We start from the raw sequence: 11529 nt of genomic DNA on the forward strand, positions 1-11529 counted from the left end.
TCCCAGAACAACAACCGTAGTTGAGCAATAATATTGACTATTAGTTACAGTATTCAGTGTAGCACATTTCTAAACCATGGCAATATAGACAGAAAACTTAGCAAAGCATAAGATCTTTGAGCAAAGCAGAAATAATGTAAAATACAAAAATAAATAAATAAATAAAATAATATAGTTTAACCTGTATATTATTCATTTATATTATAAAATATTTTAAACACTATATGATATGTGTATATAGACATGTTTCCCCCCAGCAAAACATGTGAAGTGAATTAGAAGTAAGATGACCTAGAAACCTGAGAGAGAAACAGAATGCTGAAGAAAGAAGCGGACACCTCTAGAGAGATTTTTGTTCGAAAGCTACTGGTCTGAGCTCAAACTTGAGGTAAAGTAGGTTTCGCAAGTTCGCAACTGTACTGCAGCCTCTGGGGACTAAACTTTTTTTTTTTTTTTTACTAACATAACAATTAGTTAAAAATAGGGTTAATTTACAGAACAGAATGCTTGAAAATAGCAAGATTTTTGTTTTATATAACAATTGTCATATTTATTTACCGTTACAAAGTTTGGGGTCAGAAAGTTTTTTTTTAAAGAAAATACTACTTTTATTCTGCAAGAATGCATTAAATTAATACAAAAAAAAGTGGCATTAAAGCATTTATAATGTTACAAAGTATGCGTCTTATATAAATGATGTTTTTTTTTAACTTTCTATTCATAAAATAATCCGGGGAAAAAAACGTGTGATACTGAAGTCTGGAATAATGATGCTGCAAATTCAGCTTTGCCATCATAAATATATAAATTACATGTTAAGATGTAACAACAGAAAAAAGGCATTTTTAATTTAGTTATAATTTTCAGTATTACTATTGTAATTATATTTTTGAATGATACACAAGCAAGTGGATCAATGGGTCTGCTACAGTAGTTCAAGTGCTGCGTTAGTGTGTGTGTGTGTGCATGTGTGTGTGCGTGCATGTATGCGTCTAAAGCTACAGACCACTACAGATGCACAAGTGAGTAAAAGGACAACTTCAATTGACCTAAAACCAAAATCTGATCACACACAGCATAACATAGTGTCATCAAAATATATCACACATAAAATACATTAGTGTTGCACATGATTTCCACAGTGGCCATCATATCACACCACTAAATGGACAGCAGAATTACACATAGCCTAGACAACGCATTCTCACCCCAAGGCATCACCTTTGACCATGCTTCAATATTTGACGCTTTAGGCGATCCTACGGCGTCATCTAACTTTAGGTCTGGGTTAGGGGTAGGCCTAGGGTTACACGCGATCCTAGGGCATCATCTAACTGACGCTAAAGGGCGCCTAAAGCGTCAGATATTGAAGCATGGTCAAAATGCTTCCCAAGGCGTCAGTTAGCTGACACCTTGGGGGTGAGAATGGGCTGACATAGAGTGACTCCTTGTGCATAATAATATGAAGACTTTTATTGTATGATATTCTCACATTTGCATGGAGAAGATGGATAACAGATGTCTAGCAGCGCTAGAGAGCAGACATACCGTTCGTTCCTGTCAGATTAAGGGCGTATGGAAAGCTTTGTTGTTATGATGCAAAAGGTGCATGTGATCTGAATCATGTGTGTGGGAAGAACCTTTCAACAACCTGGCATTCTGACCCCTGACAAACCTGACATTTGAAGGGGAAAAAAGAAAGAATCAATCAGCTCGTTTCACATGCCTTCAGGAAACAAAGCCTGTACAAACAACAACAGGCAGATTGTGGGTAATCATCAGATTTTAATTTCCGCATCTGGTTTTCGCTGTAATCATATATCCTTGACAGTATTGTGTCTGGCTTGGAAATGGTGGATGTGGCCTTGTACAATGTGAATGAGTTTTAATAGGATGTTCCGCAAGGCCACATCCCTCTGATGTGATTGATGTCTGCTCGTCTTTCTCAGATTAATTCAGTGTGGCAAAACTGATTGGACAGGAAGACAGAGAGAGGGAGACAAACCACATTTCACAATCACTACTGTCATTCTTAATGAGGTCGATCTATTAGCCATTCATCAAAAGGATGTCCTTTCACAAGCATTCTGCTCAATAACAAAGAACATATTGATTAAAAGGATGCTACGCTCATTTGATTCGACTAAACTGGGGTGACTTTAATTTTTTTTATTTTTTCCTATTTGTTCACAGTTACACAGTTGTTCATGTCCCATGTAAAATAAGTGCTAAAACTAATCACCTCCCCCTTTCCCCCTACAGATTAGAGTTAGTTGACATGAAGTTGCGTATGGTAGAATGTCTAAAGTTGACGATCGAAATACAGCTCTCTTTGCATATCTGAAAAGTATAGATCAACTACATCGTAATGTATTTCTTACTTGTTAGATTGTGCAAGCAAACAGCTTTGATTCGCAAAGCTTTTGAAAATGGCCTTACCTTAGGCCTTAAGAAGTGTTGAGTCTGCAGTAAAGTACAGGTAAATGGAACATTGCGAACTGGTCAGAAGCTCTTGTTTTGTTACATACTGTCTACTGATTTTTCTTTCAGAAAATACCCTCACTCAATGAGCTATGAAACTTCTCACCACTGTAGGGAAACTGTGATATTCCTATTAGCTCAGATACAGGGAATATAATTTTAATAACTAATCATGAAACATGATAGTGAATCAGCTACAAATTAAAAGGGAATGAGTTGCAAATGTTCTGTGTGAACGATTGAATACAATGAACAACTGTACCATCAATAACCAATCACAAGAATTATAATTAAAAATTAATATGTCAATTGTCTCAAAATAGATCCATTGTCAGGTTAATCAATTCAAAGGCGCTTTTCACAATACATATTGTTTCAAAGCAGCTTTAGCTATTGAAAAAACAGCTATTGATGATCAAATATCATCTACACCTATTTACTTTCTTCCCTTGAGCCTTAAAAGCATGTTGAGTGCATACCTGAAAAGGTCAACTTTGTTTTGCTCACCTCAGCGCACACATGAATCTGATATAATTAGGACTCTGCAGCTGCTACAGTGGCCCGAAGCAAGAGGAGAATGATGGGTAAATATGAAATAAAGTAAATAGCAAGCAGTGGGCGGGCGGCGTGAGCATGCTTAAAAACGAGAAGAACAAACTCAGGCAAATTAACTGAGAACGAAATGACTTTATGGCAGTTAATGTGCCATGCCTGGAAGCCCTTTAGGCTACAAGCCAAATACATATGAACTGTATATATTTGGGCTAAGTTCCTATTTTAATGTTCTCTCTGATTAAGTTTTAAGTGGATGCAATCTGTGAGGTTTCAGTTACTTGCTTGCTGCTGGGAACAAGGTGTCCCTTTGATGGAGGAAATAAGCATTTAGTTTGCACGTAGCAAGACTATGAATGTATTCACACCTCATTCTAATTTAGTTCTGAATACACGATATGACAGTGTGGAAAGATGTTTCTAAAAAGAGTGAGGTTCATCATGGCTTCAATGTAGCCATAATGTATGTGAAAAGAGGCATTGGCATTAATTTAAAATAAAAACATTTGAATGAAATCATAACAATAGCAGCAACACCACAAGGCTGATAATGTTGCTGCACAAAAAGGTACTGTATGCAACATTTGTTCAATTTGTTGAAATGGGAGTGAAAACTACACATGGGCAAGTGGCCTGGCTTTGGCTGTGCTGCTGTCTCACTCAGCAGTCTCTGGCTCTCTTCAGAGGCCTGTCTGAGCTAATTAGCACATGATGCAAAGTCACATGTCCCCACTGAGTGTATCTAAGAGAGTGTGTAAGAAAAGTAGGAAGAGACAGAAATAGGTTGAGCTGCAAAGTACAACTATAGTAGGACTTGGCGTACACTTCAACTAGTAAGGGTGCAATTTTTAACATGTTTTATATTGTTTCTTTTTATTTTTATTATTTACTGTTTTTCTTAGAAAGCCTATAGACTTCGAATATATAAAACAAGCCAACGGCAAAGAAAATGTCATGGGTCTGTGGAATTTACATAGCGTATCTCCACCTTACCTCGTATGTTTTTGCTTCGGAAGCATGCTAGAGCCCAATATAACCCAGATAAATCATGTTACTGGATCTTGTCTTAGATAGTATATTGTCAGACTAGCTGAATGTTACACCACATGCTGACTATGGGGACAAAAAACCTGAATCAGCCTAGCTGTCAATCAAACTGACAGATCGCTGTACCACAGAGCTGTTAGCACTGAGGGAGAATGACTTACACTTTAACATTTTAAATTTTTACATTGCTTCATATGTAATAACCTATACAGTATTTATTGTGCACTTAAAAGAATATATTAGTGTCTTTGACAAAAAATATTTATTTACTGTTGTTTGGTCATTAATAGCCACATTCATTTGACCATCGATGAAATCCTTGGCTGTAATGAATGATTCTTGTAGCCTTGAAAAGGCAAAGGCCCTATTGGTTTCCTTGGGATTATTATTTTACTACATTTTGGGGCCCTTAACATGCTCGAAAACTGCACACAGGGCCGGGCTGAAGCTGGTGCCTGGGCGTGGCAGTGGGGCTCAACAGCGCCCCAGCGCTTGCATGTAATAATATGAAACTTGTTACACATATAGATATCATCGGGTTGAACAACTTTCGTGCTCTAAGTTTTATGCCAGCCCAACAGGAAGTCAGCTATTCGGCTAGAATTCATACAAATGCCACAAAACTCAGTCAGCGTGAAGTCAAGACATTGAGGATGAAAAATTGCCAGGGGATTTTTGATATCTCGAGAACGGTTTGGCCGTGGCGAGGAAACAAAATTATGGCGAGAAACGTAAAAAACAGGAAGTGTGTTTAACTTCGGTATACATTATCTGATCTTGATGAAACTTCAGCTGCGTGTTCACTGTAAGAGGCCAATCACATGATTGTGACTATTTTGGGTCAAAGTTATAGAGCCACCAACTGGCAGCAGGAAGTGTGTGACTTTCAAAATGCTTTAAAATCACCTTCATATTTTTACTCGATTTGCTTCAAACTTTATGTGAATAATGTAAACACAGGCCAGATGTAGACCTGTGAAAGGATTATTGATATCTTAAATACTGTTGCCATGGCAACGCATCAAACTTTAATTATTTTTGGATACTTTTGAGACTCTTAGCATGCTTGAAATTGCATGAAACTCACCAGACACATGACATTTATTAGCCCGTAGACATGTGCAAAGTTTCAGAAACAGGCGTGGTGAGGGGCTCAGTAGCACCACCTTTTGAGAAAAGTCAGGTTCTTAGTTTTATCTAGAGTTACAAAAATCTGTATATATATTGTACTCCTCAAGCCGGACAACTTTCTAATTTACAGTCATTAGCTCTGACCAACAGGAAGTCAGAAATTATGAATGTAGAAAAAATCTCAGAATTTTGCCAGTCTCTCAGTGTCTGTGTGTGTGAGTGAGAGGAGGGGGGCCTGCAGGTTTAACCCTTTATTTTCTGTGTGCGACTTCTTTGGCATTTTTGGGGGCCTTAACATGCTCGAAAACTCTTGACACTTTGCACACAGGTCAGAACCCACGGCCATCAGGCCTGAAGCTAGTGGCACGGGGGCTCAACAGTGCCCCCTTGAACAGGGTCTGAAAACTTGATCCATATATCAAATACGCTTGCATGAATTAATATGAAACTCAGTAATCTTATAAATCTCATCAGGCCAAACAACTTTCGTGCTCTAAGTTTCACACCAGCCCAACAGGACGTCGGCTATTATGGGTTGTTTGGTAAACACATGCTTTGTAATTTGATGTATTCCTCCTAGGAAATTCGTTCAATTACCACCAAACTCGGTGTGCTAAATTGTGGATTTTTGATACATCGAATGGTTTGGCCGTGCCATGGAAATTAATTTTATGACTAAAAAATGACACATAAAGTGTGTTATAACTTAGTTAGTTTTACCGACAGATACAAAACTTGGTGTGTAAATTGTTCTTGGCATTTATATATTGTGACCCGGCATTTGTCCCGGGATTGTTTGATTTCGGTTCATTCACATTGCCAGTGATTTGCCGGGATCTGTGAGTGCGTACACAACCCGTAAAGATCCTGGAGAGACACATGATGTCAGAATGAGACGTGTAACGTACACGTCGAAAACATGTAAACGCGCATACCGTTCCAAAAAGCTGGTGAACGTTCTCAGCATCAGCGCGGATAGTGAGGAGCTCCTGGTCTCTGTTTCGTTCCAGTTTGCAGACATTTGTTGCAAACTGGAACACCTCATATAACTTTCAATCTTGTGTACTTATTTCATGTCTCCATTAAGTCCATAACACTGTAAGGTGTCTCATTTTTCAGAAGGTTGCTTACGCATAATTTGTGGTTGATATGTGCCCTCAGTGCACACTTTCGCAGAGCTCACACCAATGCAAGCTCTACAGCACACATCTTCTCAACAATTAAGTTATTACCTGTCATGCACAGTAACCCTAAAGGCACCTGGGTGGCAGTGCCACTGGGTTGTTACTAAAGGCAACGGGGTTGCGGTGCCACCGCATTGGGCCCGCAGCTATATTTGATGTTTTTTGTTTTGTTTTTTTTAGCATATACAAGATCAAATAAAGAAGTGTAATCCATACCAAAATACTGCATATGTAAGTGTAAATGAGAATGTGTATGGTGTAAGGGAGAGACAGATGCTTATCAGACTACTAATGTCAGAGGGCTTAATCATCTGCCAGAATGCACCATTATCAGGAGTCTGAGGTCTTAGCAATCTTAACCTTGGTAAAAAATCATATTCACTTACACCCATAGTCATAAGTAACAATAGGAAATCATGCAGCACACTTGCATGTGTTGAGGAAATGTATAAGAAAGGACAACAAATTTAGGTTCTGTGAGAAATGAGTGTGGATGAAAGTCAGCACTGAAAGCTGCTTAAGATCATTTGGAAATGTGATTTTTAACTAAGGAATGAATGGTATAAGTGTTAAGTTTTGAGTAAACAATATATTTTCAGTAATATTGTTATTTCTTTTTGATTCTATTTCTAATATTTCTTTTCCATTTCCATTTCTCAGATTTTAGCTAAGGCAAGGTTAAAATATTTTAGCACTAACTTTTTGTTTATCAGCCAAGGGAATTCTTTTATTTATTTGTGCATTAAAAACATGTAATTGGGCTATTTGATCTTGAAAATAGCTGGATGGAGTGTTTTTATGTTAGGATGCCCCCTTGTGGTGTGATGCACCAAATTAACTGTACTATATGACATGCGTCCACTGCTGAAAAGAAAGAGCAGAAGCGGAGAAACGCGTATGTCCATCCGCCAGCTAAACTCTAAAAGAAGAAGAAGAAGGAGAAGAAGAAACGCGTATGCGTTCTTCAGCTAGGTTGGTCTTCTCTGTATCCTATACTGAATGGGTGTGTGTGGAGCCAAGCTAGGTCTGTGTCTTCAATGGTTAATCACCTGTAAATGTTGCCTATCACTGCTTTTGATTGTTTAACGTCGTCGATGTAATACGTTGTTTTAGCACACCTTTTGCTTAAACGAGTAGCTGGGGGACACCGGAAAAATAGACGTTTTACTCATTAGGCTACTTCATTAAAACATGACATTTAGACGGTTTTTTTCGGCCTGGATCAATCCTTTTGACCTTGAAATAATACTTTTTTTCAAAATTCCATTTTTCTCGGTTTAATGAAAACATATAGGTCGTTATGGCAGAGGCGATTGCGTGTAGAATAGGTCAACATCCGGGTGTCTCTCCACTCTGGAACGTGTTAACGCAAACGTGGAAGTTTCACGTTTGAGGGGGTTAAACCGTGACATCTACACGTTTTCCAAAGTGGACCAACGTGATTATGTCACGTATTGTCGTGATACCGGGTTGCAACAGCACTTTGTGGTTGTAGGAAGGCATGGTTAGTGTGAACCTGCAAAGCATACAATCACTATATTTATTGGGTCATATTAGAACAAGTAAACTAAAGTAAACAATCAAATTCAAAAAAAAAAAAAAAAAAATCTCATATTAGAATTATGGAAGAAATTATATGCAACACATTTATATTCAAACCTCATTAGTTGACTTTAATAATTCCGAAGTCTAACAAACCGTTAGAACACCTGTAGCTCAACCTGGCAAAGACTGGCTTCTCATCCTCCCTGCCAACCTCTTACTTCCACTCATTACTATGAGTCTGCATCCCTACCAGAAGCCTACGATCAGTCAATAGCTGCGTTTCCATTACCCTTCAATTTGCGCAAATTGAAATTGCAAAATGAAAATACGCTCAATGGAAACACGTCAATTGCGCAAAAACTCCAGTTTACCGCAAAAAGTTTTTACGCTCGCATGAGGAGATTTTTCAGGCAATTCGAAAAAGGACTTTTTCGCAAAACTGCAATGGAAACAGATTTTGTGCATTTACATTCACCTGACTTAGAAGACGGAGTGTGTTTTAGGTCCGTGTCCACAAATAATAATAATAATTATCATCATTAGCCTATTAGTACTGGATGGCAGACGGGCGCGGGCACGCCGTGAACACTTTCATTTTCCCATCAACAGTGGAATCAACTTAAAATACTCTATCATTTCTGGTTATACAGAAAATAATAATACATTATTCGCAACTACTTTAATTTGCGTAATGTCACAATAACAAGAAAACATTGTGCTTTTGTAAAATAAAATAAAACAATCAGGAGCGCTTTATGATCTTCATGAACTGGAGCACGAGAACTGAAACAAAAGCCTTTATAGACTAAAGCTTTAAATGTCCGCTTTAAAAAGAACAAATTTGAATCGTAAGCTAATACATTCTGATTATTTAATCCGTATGAAAGGGGCAGCTCTCTCTAAAGGTGCATCCGGAGATTATGTTTTTAGCTCGTTATTTTTTCAGACGCATTTATAATAACTCACCTATACAGCACTGCAAGAAAAATATCATAGATATCCAGGTTCTAATTTGGCCTTAGAAACCAGTAAAATCCAAATTTTTTCCCATATTAATTTATGAATATTTTAAATGTTTTAAAGGGGGCAAAAAGTCATAAACAAATATCTGAAAATTCGTTGAGATGTAGGCTATATAGCGATATAGCTAAAATGTTGGTGTTCAACTTTGTGTTTTAAAAATACAACAACCGTTCATTTTTTGTTTTGCAACGACCGTTTGGACATAATATGAGATAGGGTTCTTTATTAAATTCATTTAAAAAAAAAAAGAAACAATAATTACAGGAATAGCCTCTCTAAACCTCAGATAAATGCCATCAAGACATCGAAGCAGAAATAAGGGAGAAACACCCAGGAACTCCGTGTCTTTCCCTGCCATTAATGCTTGGATAACACACCATGTCTCCTTCCTTCCATTAACAATAATAATGTCTAGTTCGGTGCATGGCTGTGAAATAGGTTATAAACCTACCAAAGTCCGTTGCCATGATTTTTGGAATGACTTATCGTGAGAGGAAAAAAAAGACCGATATCATCGGTTAATGGAAACACCGTCATTTCGCAATAGTTTTTTATCGACATTTGGAAAATATCACAAAAGTTTTGCACAAATCTGTAATGGAAACGCGCCTAATGAGTGACGGCTCGGTGTACTCTGGATCTAGAGCCTCCATTTTTGCACTCAAGTGTAAGTCTCATGGCCCTCTCAGAATCCAGAGTTTTGAGAAGATTGGAGAAACTTAATTTCTCGCCCCGAAAAAAAAAAAAAAAAAACGAAAGAGGTACCACTGTCGTTTTTTTTTTGTTTTTTTTGGTCGAAATTTTGAGTTTCTCTGATCTTCTTGAAACTCTGGATTATGATAGAGGGCCATGAGACTTAGACCTGAGTGCAAAAATGGAGGCTCAAGACCCTTCCAGAGCTGAGATATTGAGATAATTATAATGGCATAAATGCTACATGGGATCTCAATATCTCGGCTCTGGAAAGGTCTAGAGCCTCCATTTTTGCACTCAAGTCTAAGTCTCATGGCCTTCTATCGGAATCCAGGGTTTTGAGAAGATTTGAGAAACTTAATTTCTTGCCCCAAAAAAACAAACAAACAAACAAACAAAAAAAAAAACGAAAGGGGTTCACTGTCGTTTTCATTTTTGGTCGAAATTTTGAGTTTCTCTGATCTTCTTGAAAGTCTGGATTCTGATAGAGGGCCATGAGACTTAGACCTGAGTGCAAAAATGGAGGCTCTAGACCCTTCCAGAGCTGAGATATGTTAAAGGATGTATAGGCCAAACCAGGTGTTATCAGAATCCCAATATTGACACGGATCCATCACAACATGTCATCATAATAGGGACTGAAGTAAGTGTTGGCAGTCAGGTGCTTGAGGAGTGGAGGAACGGATGTGAAGAGGACACAATCAGCGCCAACACGCACTCATCCACATAAACACTGCTGGGCTTATTACACACAGCACTGATCTGGCACTGCACTACTGTGTACTAGACCAGACACCAGGTGCACACGCACACACACACACACACACACACACACACACCACAGTCAGTGTGTGAATCTCAACAAAACCAGATCCTGGTCACACTTCACCCCAAAATATAAAGCAGGAAATATAAAGACTTAGACCTGAGTGCAAAAATGGAGGCTCTAGACCCTTCCAGAGCTGAGATATTGAGATATTTATAATGGCATAAATGCTACGTGGGTATCTAGGCTCTGGAAAGGTCTAAAGCCTCCATTTTTGCACTCAAGTCTAAGTCTCATGGCCCTCTATCAGAATCCAGAGTTTTGAGAAGATTGGTGAAACTTAATTTCTCGCCCCGAAAAAAAACAAAAAAAAAACGAAAGGGGTACCACTGTCGGGTTTTTTTTTTGGTCGAAATTTTGAGTTTCTCTGATCTTCTTGAAAGTCTGGATTCTGATAGAGGGCCATAAGACTTAGACCTGAGTGCAAAAATGGAGGCTCTAGACCCTTCCAGAGCTGAGATATGTTAAAGGATGTATAGGCCAAACCAGGTGTTATCAGAATCCCGATATTGACACGGATCCATAACAACATGTCTTCATATTAGGGACTGAAGTGAGTGTTGGCAGTCAGGTGCTTGAGGAGTGGAGGAACGGATGTGAAGAGGACACGATCAGCGCTAACACGCACTCATCCACATGAACACTGCTGGGCTTATTACACACAGCACTGTTCTGGCACTGCACTACTGTGTACTAGACCAGACAGCAGGTGCACATGCAAAAACACACACACACACACCACAGTCAGTGTGTGAATCTCAACAAAACCAGATCCTGGTCACACTTCACTCCAAAATATAAAGACTTGGACCTGAGTGCAAAAATGGAGGATCTAGACCCTTCCAGAGCTGAGATATTGAGATATTTATGATGGCATAAATGCTACGTGGGATCTCAATATCTCAGCTCTGGAAGGGTCTAGAGCGTCCATTTTTGCACTCAAGTCTAAGTCTCATGGCCCTCTATCAGAATCCAGAGTTTTGAGAAGATTGGAGAAACTTAATTTCTCGCTCGAAAAAAAAAACAAAAAAAAAAAAACGAAAGGGG

Source organism: Pimephales promelas, chromosome 21 (genome assembly GCF_988280905.1).
Source record: "Pimephales promelas chromosome 21, fPimPro1.hap1.1, whole genome shotgun sequence".
NCBI classification, from domain to species: Eukaryota; Metazoa; Chordata; class Actinopteri; order Cypriniformes; family Leuciscidae; genus Pimephales; species Pimephales promelas.